Source organism: Camellia sinensis, chromosome 6, assembly GCF_055761805.1.
Source record: "Camellia sinensis isolate YWXY chromosome 6, ASM5576180v1, whole genome shotgun sequence".
Classification (NCBI taxonomy): domain Eukaryota; kingdom Viridiplantae; phylum Streptophyta; class Magnoliopsida; order Ericales; family Theaceae; genus Camellia; species Camellia sinensis.
Window position 1 is genome coordinate 72,958,156 of NC_138966.1, and position 14,291 is coordinate 72,972,446.

Consider the following 14,291-nt stretch of genomic DNA (forward strand, 5'->3'; position numbering starts at 1 on the left):
TTCAAAACTAAGTCGAAAAAGTCACTTTTCTCACACTTAAGCTAGAAAATAGGCATTTGGGGAACAAAATCGTGTAACAGTCATGAGAAGGCTCAGGGAACATCTCGGGAGAGACCAATGTAAGTTATGAAAGCTTGCAGAACTAGCATGGGACTCCTGGTTTGAAAACTAAGTCAAAAAATTCAGTTTTTTCATGTTTATGCTTGAAAATAGGCCATCGGTGGCCAAAATTGTGTAACAATCATGAGAAGGCCTAGGGAACACCACCAACACCTCGGGAGGGACAACGTAAGTTTAGAAAACTTACGGACCTAGCACAGGACTTTCGGTTTGAAAACTAAGTCAAAAAAGCCATTTTTTTTTTCACACTTCAGCTTGAAAATAGGCCATCGGGGGGCCAAAATCGTGTAACAGTCACGAGAAGGCCCGGGGAACACGTCCAACACCTCGAGAGGGACCAATGTAAGTTTTGAAAACTTACAGAACTAGCACGGGGCTCTCGGTTTGAAACTAAGTCCAAAAAGGCACTTTTCTCACACTTAAGCTTAAGAATAGGCCATCGGGGAACAAAATCGTGTTACAGTCATGAGAAGGCCCCGAGAACACATCAAACACTTCGGGAGGGACCAATGTAAGTTGTGAAGACTTACGGAACTAGCACGGGACTCCCGGTTTGAAAACTAAGTCAAAAAATATATTTTTTTCACATTTAAGCTTGAAAATTGGCCATCGGTGGCCAAAATTGTGTAACAGTCACGAGAAGGCCTGGAGAACACCTCAAACACCTCGACAGGGACCAATGTAAGCTGTGAAAACTTATGGAACCAGCACGGGACTCCCGGATTGAAAACTAAGTAAGAAAATGCATTTTTTTCACACTTAAGCTTGAAATTTGGCCATCGGGGGCGAAAATAAGGTAACAATAACGAGACTTCTTGGGGAACCCCCAAATAGCTCGGGAGGGACCAATGTAAGTTGTGGAAACTGACGGAACTGGCATGGGACTCCCGGTTTGAAAACAAAGTCAAAAAATGCACTTTTTTCATACTTAAGGTTGAAAATAGGCCATCGGGGATCAAAATCGTGTAACTGTCACGAGAAGTCCCGATGAACACCTCAAACACCTCGAGAGGGACCAATGTATGTTGCGGGAACTTACAGTACTAGCATGGGACTCCCAGTTTGAAAACTAAGTCAAAAAATGTACTTTTTTCACACTTAAGCTTGAAAATAGGCCATCAGGGGCCAAAATCATGTAACAGTCACGAGAAGGCCGGGAGAACACCTCAAACACCTCTGGAGGGAGCAATCTAAGTTTTGAAAACTTACAGAACTGACACGGGACTCCCGGTTTAAAAACTAAGTCAAAAAATGTACTTTTTCACACTTAAGGTTGAAAATAGACCATCGGGAGCCAAAATCGTGTAACAGTCACGAGAAGGCCTAGGGAAAACCTCAAACACCTCGGGAGGGACCAATGTAAGTTGTGGAAACTTATGGAACTGGCACGGGACTCCCGGTTTTAAAACTAAGTCAAAAAATGTACTTTGTTCACACTTAAGGTTGAAAATAGGCCATCGGGAGCCAAAATCGTGCAACAATGATGAGAAGTGCCGGGGAACACCTCAAACACCTCGCGAGGGACCAATGTAAGTTGTGGAAACTTACGGAACTAGCACGGGACTCCCGGTTTGAAAACTAAGTTGAAAAAGGTACTTTTTTCACATTTAAGCTTGAAAATAGGCCATCAGGTGCCAAAATCGTATAACAGCCACGAGAAGGCCCAGGGTACACATCAAACACCTCATGAGTGACCAATGTAAGTTGTGAAAACTTATGGAACTGGCACGGGACTCGAAATTTGAAAACTAAGTCAAAAAACACACTTTTTTCACACATAAGCTTACCATTAGGGACCAAAATTATGCAACAGTCACGAGAAGGCCCAGGAAAAATCTCAAATACCTCGAGAGGGACCAATTTAAGTTTTGGAAACTTATAGAACTAGCACGGAACTCCGCGTTTGAAAACTAAGTTGAAAAAGGCACTTTTTCATACTTAAGCTTGAAAATAGGCCATTTGGGGCCAAAATTGTGTAACTATCATGAGAAGGCCCAGGGAACACGTCAAACACATCAGCAAGGACCAACGTAAGTTGTGGAATGTACGAAACTGGCACGGGATTCTAGGTTTGAAAACTAAGTCAAAAAATGTATTTTTTTTACACTTAAGGTTGAAAATAGGCCATCGGGGGCCAAAATTGTGTAGCAGTCACGAGAAGCTTGGGGAAAAACTCAGACACCTTGAGAGGGAACAATGTGAGTTGCGAAAGCTTACAGAAGTAGCACGGGATTCCCAATGTGAAAACTAAGTCGAAAAAGGCACTTTTTTCACACGTAAGCCTTAAAATAGGCCATCGGGGGCCAAAATTGTGTAACAGTCATGAGAAGGCCTGGGGAACAACTCAAACACCTCGAGAGGGTCCAATGTAAGTTGTAGAAACTTACAGAACTAGCACGGGACTCCCGGTTTGAAAACTAAGTCGAAAAAGGTACTTTTTTCACACTTAAGCTTGAAAATAGGTCATTGGGGGCCGAAATCGGGTAACAGTCACAAGAAGGGCCGTGGAACACCTCAAACCTCTCGGGAGGGAGCAATGTATGTTGTGAAAACTTACGGAACTGGCACAGGACTCCCGATTTGAAAACTAAGTAAAAAAATGCACTTTTTTCACACTTATAGTTGAAAATAACCATCGGGGGGCAAAAATCGTGTAACAGTCATGAGAAGGCCTTGGCAAAACCACAAACCCCTCGGTAGGGACCAATGTAAGTTGTGAAAAATTATGGAACTAGCACGGGACTCTCGGTTTGAAAACTAAGTCAAAAAATGCATTTTTTTCACACTTAAGGTTGAAAATGGGCCATCGGGGCCAAAATTGTGTAACAATAATGAGAAGGCCTGGAGAAAACCTCAAACACCTCGGGAGGGACCAATGTAAGTTGTGGAGACTTACGGAACTAGCACAGGACTCCCGATTTGAAAACTAAGTCCAAAAAGGCACTTTTCTCACATTTAAGATTGAAATTAGGCCATCGGAGGCGAAAATCGTGTAATAGACATGAGCAGGACCCCGGAAACACATCAACAACCTCGGGAGAGACCAATGTAAGTTGTGGAAATTTACAGAACTAGCACGGGACTTCTAGTTTGAAAATAGGTCATTTTTTCACACTTAAGCTTGCAAATAGGCTATCAGGGGCTAAAATCGTGTAACAGTCATAAGAAGGCCCAGAGACCACCTCAAACACCTCGGGAGGGACCAATGTATGTTGGGAAAACTTACGGAACTAGCACGGGCCTCCCGATTTGAAATCCAAGTGTAGACACCCCATTTTTGACCGTCCTCAAGACTTGGACGTCACCATTGGAACACTTGGTGATTACCCTTGTTTGTGTTCGTCTTGAGTTCCCGGAGGTCTCGGTTGCGCGCTTTGCCTCAGGACCTCTCGACTTGACCGTGTTGTGTCTGGTTTTGCACCAAACACTTGTGTTTTGCCTTGGAGGGGCGCGGAATGCCTTGTGAGGCATCCCCACACATCATCGGCTATGGCTTGAGGCCACCGGCCAGTGATTTTATGCCATCGGCAATGTATATTGCCGGTCGGCACTCTTTGTTGCTGGTCGGCCATTTATTTTGCCAAAATGGCAATTTTGAATGGCCGATTACTGTTCATCTACTTTTGGTAGATATTTTGTGCCAGCTGTGATAGCTGGCACCCACTTTTCTCCCCTCCATAAACGTGTATGGAGGGATCTCTCTCTTGACAAGCTTATTTGACAAGCTTTACAAGAGAGAGCTCTATAAGAAAGAGTCTCCTCTCTTGGATTTAGGGTTAGAAAAAATAGTTAGAGAGCTCTGGTTTTAGGTTAGGATTTATATATCTATCCTATGTCTCTCTCTCTCTCTCTCTCTCTCTCTCTCTCTTGAGCTTAGTGTGTGTGTTTTGTCTTACTTTTGCTCACAAGCACCCACTGTCACACCATCCCTTGGAGCTGAGGCCTCTTGAGGGTTGTTTTGGAGGTTTTGAAGCTGGTTTCAACCTAAAGAAGCTGCCGGAGCTCCATTGTTGAAGAGGGTCTTCAAGGGTAAGAAGCTTGCTCCTTTTTACCCCTTTCTTGCATTGTATTTTTGCCTACCTTACAACTGTTTTTGTGTTTAGTATATAACATAAAAAAGTTCTGTTTTTAGGCCCTCTAAACAGTTTGTTTAGAGTGTTTTGTGATTTGAGGTTGTTTAACCCCTTTTGAGGCTTGTAAGGCTCCTTTTTGTGCCATTTTGTGTGAGCACCGGGACCATTGAGTTTGGGCCTCCTCACCACTGAAATCTTGAGGGATTTCAGAGGTGGGGATGGTGCCTTGAGGTCCTAGGAAGGAGAGGGCCACCCCCTCTCCTTGTTGTCCTTGAAAAGGACCATTTTTTGGCCTCTTGAGAGAGCACCATGTTTAGGTTCATGTTGACCATGCCATAGCTGTTTTTTGTGCTTATTATGTCATAATATGCCTCTGTTTTTAGTTGGTTTTGGTACACCATGCTTGCTTAGCATACATGCCTTGTAATGCCATGATTTGCCTCAACATGTGCCTAGCATTTAGACTACCATGCTCATGTGTTTTGGCCTAGATTTGTGAAGCTTTTATGCTTGTTTTAGTATGCTAAGGGACTGTTTTTGGTCATTTGAGTCATCCATGCTTTGCTTTGTATAGCTACCATGCAAACTCTCTTGTATGCCTCAAGCTTTGGCCCTTCTAGCATGCCATCCTTGCTTTGTTTTAGTGTTTTGAAACCACTTGACATGTTATTTCAGACCTCATGATGTGCCCATGTGCTTGCATTTGATCCCCCTTCAATACGTTTAAAGGTTGTTGCCTTATGCCACTTGTTTAAGCCTTGGAGTATGCTTGCATTTTTAGACCACTTAGATGCCATCTAAGTACATCCTTGGCTTTGTTTAGGTCTGCATTAGACCTACTTTAAGTCTTCTTGGCCTTGTGGGGCTTGGTTGGCTTGGCTATGGTTTAAGTCTCCTTGCCTTGCCTTAAGTATTTGGACCAATTGCATGCTTTGTTTGTCTCACTTGCTTGGTTTAGCACCATCATTAACCTGATTTTCAAAGCTCGTGTGCATGCCATATGTCCATGTTTGCATCCTCCTAAGTGTGCTTGAGAATTGTCTCTTTATGCCTAAGTGTTGGTCCTTATATACATGCATGTTTGCATGCCATTAGTCCTTCATTTTTGGACACTTTGGCCACTGTTTTGGGCCTAGTTAGGGCTGCCTAAGTCATGTTTAAGTCCATCCCTTGCATGCCATTCAAATGTTGTTACATTCTCCCCATGTTTGCATGCTTTGGTTGCATGTGCTGCATGCTTGGAATCACTCGCATTAGTCATACATTCCCTTGGTCGAGTTGCTAGTGTGTTGCATGTCTTGTACACTTACATGATTAGATCACACCTCGCATGCTCTAGTAGTTCGCATAGTTGTGGTATGCTTGTTGGCCTTGTTGCTTAGGTTGTGTACCTAATGTGCATTGCATGTTTGTACGCTTCCTTTTATGCCATGTTGCATACTAGCCCATATGTCTAGGTTGCATTGCACTAGCATGCATGCCTTGTCCCTTGACCTAGTGATGGGAATTGGGCCTTTGATTTGTTTATATGCATTGCATGACATTTGAAATCAAAAGTGTACACTTGGTTTCTTAGGCCATCATGCATCGAAATGCGCGATTGGTGGTCCGAGAACCAATGACCATGTCCCTTTGAGTCATAAACATGATAAGGGATATGGTTGGTGCATACATTGCTTGAATTACATTGCCATGCACGGCTCTGTCCTCTGCTGCTATCAAACAGATTCTGCAGGAACTTTTTGCCGATCGACTGCACAGAGTGCCGACCGCAATCCATCTGTGGCCGATGGATTCATTTTTGGCCAATCGACACCAAATCACAGCCGATGATGATTCCCTCCAGCTGGTGGTGTCTCCCAATGTCTAGGGAAGCAATTCTGAGAATTTGGCAGTCTTCAGAGAAGCAGAGCAGGGAAAATAGAGGCAGCTTGCGCATGGCAGTGGACCTCCGAGCAAGACCCGAGCACGCGTGCATTGAGCCCTGTTCCCGAGGCCCTTCTTCTTGCTTTCTTAAATTAATTAATTTGTTTAATTAATTTACTTGGTCTGTAATAATTAATTAGCTAGGTTAGTTAATTCATTATTTGAGTTGTATTATTCTTTTGGTCCCTCCGAGCGAGGGCAAATTTGTAATAAGTGTGGGTGAGTGTGTGTATGTCTTCCGACCCCCACTTCTTTCTCCCTTTTACTTACCTGCTTTGATGGTTAGTAATAGGACATGTTTAATTTAGCATACCTTATGCTATGCATGCGTGCATCATTCATCAGTATTGCATGCACCGGGCTCGGCGCATCATGCTAACTGCATTAGTATTTCAAATCTAACTTTTATACATGCTACTTGTGCATTTTCACATGTCATTCATAGAATAGCCGAGCCTACTCTAGTGACACTTCGTATGCGTTGCATTAGACATTTAAACATGGACTTGGATCATGCATTGATTGCTAACGAGTTCTTTGTTTTGGCACGGAGTACGATGTAAATATTTATGCTTTAGCATCCTTGCATGCGTGTGAGTGTTGCCATGATAGCATGATTACCATGAGGCTAGCTGCTTATGTGACATAACTGCTTATGTGACATAACTGCTTGAATGCCTGTGGGTGAAAGTTGGATTGTCTGAGTTGGAATAGCTCATTGAAATTCGTGTTTTAGCCTACTTGCAAGTAGCAAATTCCAAAACATTTTTTTAAAAAACAAACGGATATGCAATGCTTATTCCCAAATTAGGCAATCTAGTCTATACTTTTGTGCTGTGCGCGTAACATTGTAATTCTAGGCTAATAATCAGGATAAAAACACATAACGTTTTCAAAAGCGGATATCACGGTTAGTAGAGTCCGATCTTCAGATCGGGCGAGAGGGGGTGCTCATAGCTGACCTTCCCCAATCGTACCCAAGCTCCTGAGTCGAGGCAACTTTGGTGATGACGGACACGTGGCCTTTGGCACCGAGTCAGGGTTTCCTAAATTCTCCCATAAAAAATATTTAGGTGGCGACTCTGTATCTTGCGAAGCAGTCCATGTTTGGCACTTCTTTTAAAAAAATATGTTTTCTCAAAACGATTTGCCAGATTTGGACTCTTTGGTTTAGATTAAGAATTGTGACACGAATCGAGTCCGAACCGTAGCGAGGCGCACGGGCGCGTCTACAGTTTCTGGCGACTCTGCTGGGGAGTTTAGAGAGCTTGACTCGAACTCGTGATATCCTGTTTTGATTTCACTTATGTGTCTCTTTGCATTGCATTTGCATTTGATGCACCTAGGATATCGTGTTTGCCATCTGTCATTCCTGAACGGTTTGCCGGAGGCTTGTCTTGTCAAGGCATGACCATAAGGCTGACCGGTTGTGGGCTCTGACAGTATGGGAACACAAACCCCGGTTTTACCAGGGCACCCTTTTCGACCATTCGACCTAGTGCATATTCGGATCCATAGTGACCATTCCAAGCTAGGACAGGTTGCCTACCCGATTATAGGTTGTTTGAAACCGCTGCGTGCATAGTGAAACCCTAGCTCCTGACAAAATAGGACAGGGAAACCCTACCCCAACATAGGGGTGTTTTGACTCTCACTTATCTGCTATGTGCTTTAGAGTGTATCTTTACAGGAACGTACATATCAGTTTACAAGTTTGAGTATCAGGCCCGAGGGCACCAGTATCAGTGTTGTTGAGAATCAGTTATTTGTGGGTATCAAGTTCAGTTTTGGGGACAGTGATTCTGGGGAACAGTGATCAGTAGTAGAGTGCAGTTGTTTGGCTACACCTGCGTTTGATCTGTTTGGACTGAAGTGTTGTTTGTTTTTCCTTTCAGTTTCGAGTGTTCAGAGAATTGATACAGAATAGCTAGTGTTCCCCCTTGCTGAGGCAGGACTTATGATGACGCAGAATTCAGAAGAGATTATGGTTATGACAGCTACGCTAGATCAAGGGATCACCCTGCGGGATGAGACTAATGTTGATGTATCGCACCCGCCTAGGTCGCCTGCCGCGCACCCAGTCTGGACCCCCCAGTTGTATCAGGCTTGTGAGCCCACCACATTTGAATTGATGGGATTGATAGGCGACCTCCAGAGATCCGTGGCCGATCTGGCCTATGGAATGTCGGTTTCGCCACCAGCGGTACCATATGCCGAGAATTTCATACCACAGGAGCCCCCGCTACTGGGGCGGATTGTGATAGAGCTCAGCCAACCAGAGGTTGTCTCCAGCTACAGCAACGACGTGTCAGCAACAACCGGGCTTCGCTCTGATGTAGTAACCCAAACCCCCGATCAGGCTGAGGCCAGAGGCAAGAACAAAATGAAGGCAGATGCCGATCCCATTGAACAACTGCTGTGGGCAGTCGAGGCTTTGAAAGCTGGGGGGATGAACAAGCAACATATATTCGCAGTTGTGGCAAAAACTGTGGAGGATGCTTTCCCTACTTCACCTGAGGGTAGTTCAAGTCAGTCAGAAAATCGGGATGGGCCCCGTCATGCCAGAACAGTTCCTCCTATTCCCAACCCTGCACCCGGGAAAGATCAGAAAACCAAGGCAGTGCCAGCCGACCCTTTTGCTAGTGCGTCTAGTAAGAATGCTCAGACTTCAAAATACCTGCCCCGAGGGCGCAGGATCTTTCATGCTCTCTACATGCCTCTGTCTAAGGCACTTCAGATTCTTGCCGAAAGGAGGCACCTCAAACCCCTTGAACCTCGCCCTCTCCCGATGAATCTCCCTCTCACACATGATGCTGCTTTGTACTGCACGTACCACCAACAGACCGGTCACGCCACCGATAACTGTTTTCGCATTCGCCATGAAGTGCAGGATCTAATCGATAATGAGGTTATTCTTCCACCTACCTTAGCGAAGTCTGTTACCACCGAGCTGTTGGACTTTGAGGATATTGCGAGTATGTGATCAGGGGTTGGACCACCTGTGGGGAGCGCTCAGTGTATTTCAGATGTGGCATCTGGCACGCACTTTTTTGAGCATTTGTAAATGCAGTTTTGTAGCTTCTGGCTTGGGTTTTGAGTCAGTTCTCTGTTTTATTTTTTGAGTCTGTCTCTTTGCTTTGAGTCAGTCTTTTTGTTTTTGGGTCTGTCTTGTGGTACCGAGTCAGTCCCGTCGTATAGGATGTCGAGTGATTCCGGGGTTGTTTCCTCGAACACCGTTTTTGTATTTAACCTTTCTTTTGAGTCTGTCTCTGCTGTGGAGCCAGTTGCATCTGAGAAACCTGAATGAAACAGCTGTGGCTATCTTGTTTCCGTGCTTATTGTTTGTTTTGGGCTAGTTGTGCCAGAGGTTTTGAATGGAACGGCCCTGCATTCTACCTGCTCTTCTGTGTCTTGAGAATCATTGCATTGACCTATGTTTTTCAAAACCTCTTTAACACCGCGGTGAAAACAAAGAAGAAGGAATTCCTCAAATTTTGCAAAACTTTGATCAATTTGAGAAAAGGAGACGCATGCTAAGCCTTTAATGAATGAAACCATGCTTGTTAGCGTGAGTACTGAGAAGGACCCTGGCTTGATCCAGATTGGTTCCACACTATCTTCGGCGCGAGCGATTTGTCACTTTCTTAAAAACTTTCAAAAACAAATGATTTGCGCGGCCCTGTGAAGACCTGTGTGGAATCGCTCTTGAGATTGTGCAGCCTAGGATCGCTCTCAGCCTCAAGATTCGACCTGTTCGTTTTCAAACCTTGAACCCGTTCAGAAAGTTCAACGGTCAACCGCCATATGAGGCCCGTGTGGCCAGTTTTGAAGCAGCCCTCGAACAAGAGGCACCAAAGTCAGATCAAGAAGATCAGATCAAAGGAAGCTTGTAAAGCTAGATCAGAAGCCCCCCTCAAACTAGGGGCAAAAATGTCAGATATGCTCGAAGAGCTGAAGCTGGATCCTTCTGCAAATCATTGCAACAGCCGTTCTCCTAGATACAGAGAGGCTTCAACTTCAAAAACCATTTGGCATGGACTTGTTACACTTTTACCCTTTCGAGAGGCTCGCTGGGCAGAAAACCCGGAAGGGCGACCCAGGCAAAAGTTAGAGCAAGAGAAAAATACAAAAAATGCAAAAGAAAAAGAGAAGAAATAAAATCAAAAAAATCAAAAAAAAAAAAAAAGAGAATGAAAAGATACAAAAAATCAAAAAAAGAAAATGAAAAGAAGCTCGCAAGGTCGAAAACCCGCATCGGGCACCTTGGCAAAAGTTAGAGCCTAAAAAAGTGAAGGTTAAAATACTCGAGTGTACCTTAACCGGAACTACATAAGGCTTGATTCCCATGTTTGGGATACGTAGGCAACTTCATCCTGAAGTCCAGCCCCCAACGCTTTCATAGCGCCTCAGTCCATGTAATGGTTTTGATCATCTTTGCCTTCTCTGAATCCGATAGTTCGGTTGTGACAACCGGATACATAGGCAACTTCGCCCTGAAGTCCAGCCCTCAACACCTTCAAAGTGACTGTGTCCATATATTGGTTTTGATCATCTTCGTCTTCTCCGTATCCGAGAAAGTTCAGTCGTGATCATCACTGGTAAGGACTGTTTACAATATGCTGCGGCATCATCCAGACAAGGGGCAACTTTCCGTTGCCATGAGTCGCCGTTCAAACCAGGGGCAACTTTCCGTTGCCGTGCAGCGTCCTTCAAACAAGGGGCAATTTTCCATTGCCTCCGATCTGAGGTTGTGCATCTCGAGAATGAGTTCCGCGCTCGTTGGGCAGTGGCCGTTTGCAAAAATAGTTTTTGAGAATTTTTACTAAGGTTGACCATTTTCTCGAAAATTATTTCATTTTTCAAAACTGGACCATTTTCTTGGACCCAAAAAGGAAAATTTTCAGTGCTTATAGTCTGACTTGCATGGTTTTCAAATCAAAAATCGAACAAGTACGTTAATCTGACTCTCATCTTGATCAAAACTATTTTAGTAGAAAACCAAAACAAAAATGGTCAAAATGATGAACTAGGGGCATAGTTGAGTTAGGCGTGCTGTCTTTCCCCCGTCGTCAACATACTTGCCAGGAGGGCACTCTACCCACCAGAAAAAATAGCTGTGAGCTAATGGCGTTGGGCATGAACCCGCAACTTCCTATTCATTCGTCAATCACCTTGGAGAGGGACAAAAAATGAGAGAATAAAGAATAGAGAGGTGTAAGTTGAGAGAAAAGTAAGAAAAAGAGTTTTTAAAAAAAAAAACCGAGCCTGAGAACCGAGCCTGAGGGCCGAGTGATGTGAGAATCACAAATCAGAAAGGGTGGGAAATATACCCGGAGGAACTGGCTCCTCGAGATTTGAGGTCATTCGTTGAACATGTCTGCGCGTCGTGTCTTTCGTTTTGTTCACCTCAACTTTTGTTTTGGGTCTTTTCCAAGCGTGTCTCGTTGTGTTTAGGTCGTGTACCCTTTTGTTTGAGTCCTTCCCGCTGTGTTCAGTTGTAGGCTCGATACCCTGGTTGAAAATCCTTTTTTATTTCGAAAATCGTTTATGCTCAGAGTGCTGTGCCATTCTCTACATCTGTGCGAAGCAAAAGAAAGAAAAAAATTCGGGGCATCTGAGCGTGCTTCAACTTCAACTGGTTCCATCTTTGTGTTCCGTCTTGTCAGATTGGGCCGTTTGTTCAGGATTTGCTGTGTGTAGAATGAACCGAGTGTGGTGTTAAGGGCTGTATGCAGACTAATCCCCAACAGAGTATGGGTTGTGTGTTTAGTTTGAGCAGTGTGTTGCTTGGGCTGTTTTGCTATGAGGCCGTTTGGTTATCTGATCATTACAGTACAAATGCTCGATTTTTCAAACAACAGGTCAATTCCATTCACATTGAGGTGTAACATGATGCGATGCAATACATGAGCTATGTAAATGTAACACTTTTTAAACAAAAAGTTTGTTCATTTCATTATCTTTTTCAAATACATAACTTTGAAAACAAAAATCTGCCTGCGGCAGTACAAGGTAATCTAACTACCAGCAAAGAGAAGAAAGAAAAAAAGAGAAGAAAAAAGAAGTGCAAAACAGAAGAAAAGCAGCAATTTGGATCATCATCAGTAGTCTCGGGCCCGGGGATCTATCCTCACCCTCTTCCTGGACGAAGGTCCAGGAGCATCATCATCAGCATCGCCATCCGAGCTTGAGTCTGAGTCGTCTCCAGCCTCCTCAGATGACTCGGCCTCTGCCTCTACCTCGGACTCATCATCATCATCATCGTCATCATCAGGGGTCGGCGCCTGAGAGCTAATCCTAGCATCAACACGCCCCGCCTTGGTATGGGGACGTACAGCATCTCCACGCCCTCCTCGAGCAGGAATAGAGGGCCTAGCCGGAGTGCCACCCACCGGAGGAATCTGGAAGGGGGGCTGAAAAGCACAAAAGGCAAATACATCAAAATGCCGTAAGCAGTTTATCAGTGTAGAAAGCAGTGTATGAGTACAGTGTGCGAATACCGTGAGTAGTTTATCAGTGTAGAAAACAGTGTATGAGTACAGTGTGTGAATGCCATGAGCAATTTATCAGTGCAGAAAGCAGTGTATGAGTACAGTGTGTGAATGCCGTGAGCAGTTTATCAGTGTAGAATACAGTGTATGAGTACAGTGTGCAAATGCCGTGAGCAGTTTATCAGTGCAGAATGCAGTATATGAGTACAGTGTATCAGATGACGTGAGCAGCTTATCGAGTGTTGTGTTGTGCACCAGATTATGTGAAGCAGCTTATGAGTATGGTTTGAGGCCGTGATCAGAAGAATATACCGGAATACTATAGAGGGCCAGGAGGTCGAAGGTCCCCTGTAGCATCCCCATCATGGAGGCATTCAACTCCAGGGACTGCCGGGTGTACTCAGAGGACGCCTGTAAAAGTATCAAAGGCATCAGTATTCTGCGGAATATCAAAATAAACTGAAATAAAATGACAATGCAAGACACAAGAGGAAGTAGTACATACCGGGGGTGGTAAATCATAGAACTCGACCAACTCATGGTCAGCCGGAGGAGGAGCAAAGGGAATCTGGTACGTCCCCCCACCCTGCCCTCGGCATGTTAGTACCGTGGGTAGCGCTGGCCAGCTAACCCCCTGACCTCTCCGAGGTTCGCTCCTGCCACGGACACGAGCCATCCTCGACGTCCCTGCCCCAGCTCCTGCTCCAGCTGCCAGCACCGCTGGCCTCTCCCTCTCAGCTCGGCGACCACTGCTCAAGGGTCACATAATGTAGGTCCGGACGTACTCTGTGTAGTCGCCCTCGCCTCTATGATGCTCTGCACCCCAACCGACGGTGTAGTCCCTCATCTGCTCAAGAGAGAACCCCTCTGTATCTCTCATATGTATAGGAGGTGGACCCGGGACTATCTGCTCCGGTAAACCCAGGGTCTGACGTAAGAAATGCTCGCCCAGGTACCAAGCCCGACAGACCAGGCCCTCCTACAGAATCCGACAACGGGCAGTCTCCTCTGCGCCCTCGTAGTGATCCCTCACCACGGCTGGCAACGGAGCCCAAGGCCATCAGGTGATCTGAAAATGAAATACAGTTTGTTATCTACTGTTATCAAACATACAGTGCTAAGCGAAGCCTAAGCAAATTCTAGAGTTGAACATACCTCCGCGACGGTGATGGTGTCGAAGTAGCGGCGGAAGAAAATAAAAGACTCCCGTGGTCTCCGCATGCATCGCACATCAAAGCGATGAGAAAAGGGGACGCCGAGTGGGGTCTCCACATCAGGTACTGGGGCAAGCCTGGGGAAGTAGGCATACACCAACAATTGCAGAACAGATATAAGTATGACTATCAGATAAAGCAAAATACAGAATAAAGCAGAAATGGCAGAGCTGTGTGTTGTGCAGTGTATTGTACAGAGTATACAGTGTGTGCAGTATACAGTCAAAGTAAAGCAGAGTATATGTGTGCCGCGTGTGCAGTATATAGTCAGTGAGAGGCAGACCGCGGTGTGTGCAGTGTACAGAATACAGAAAACGTGAAGCAGAAATGTAAAAGGGGAAAAAGATGTACCTCCCAAGCTCGCCAGTAGCCGCCGAGAAGCTGTCCGCTGAGGCGGGAAGAAGAGCTCATATAACCATACAATGTGGCCAAGCCTGCGCCACCCCAGTCATAGCGACGGATCCGCC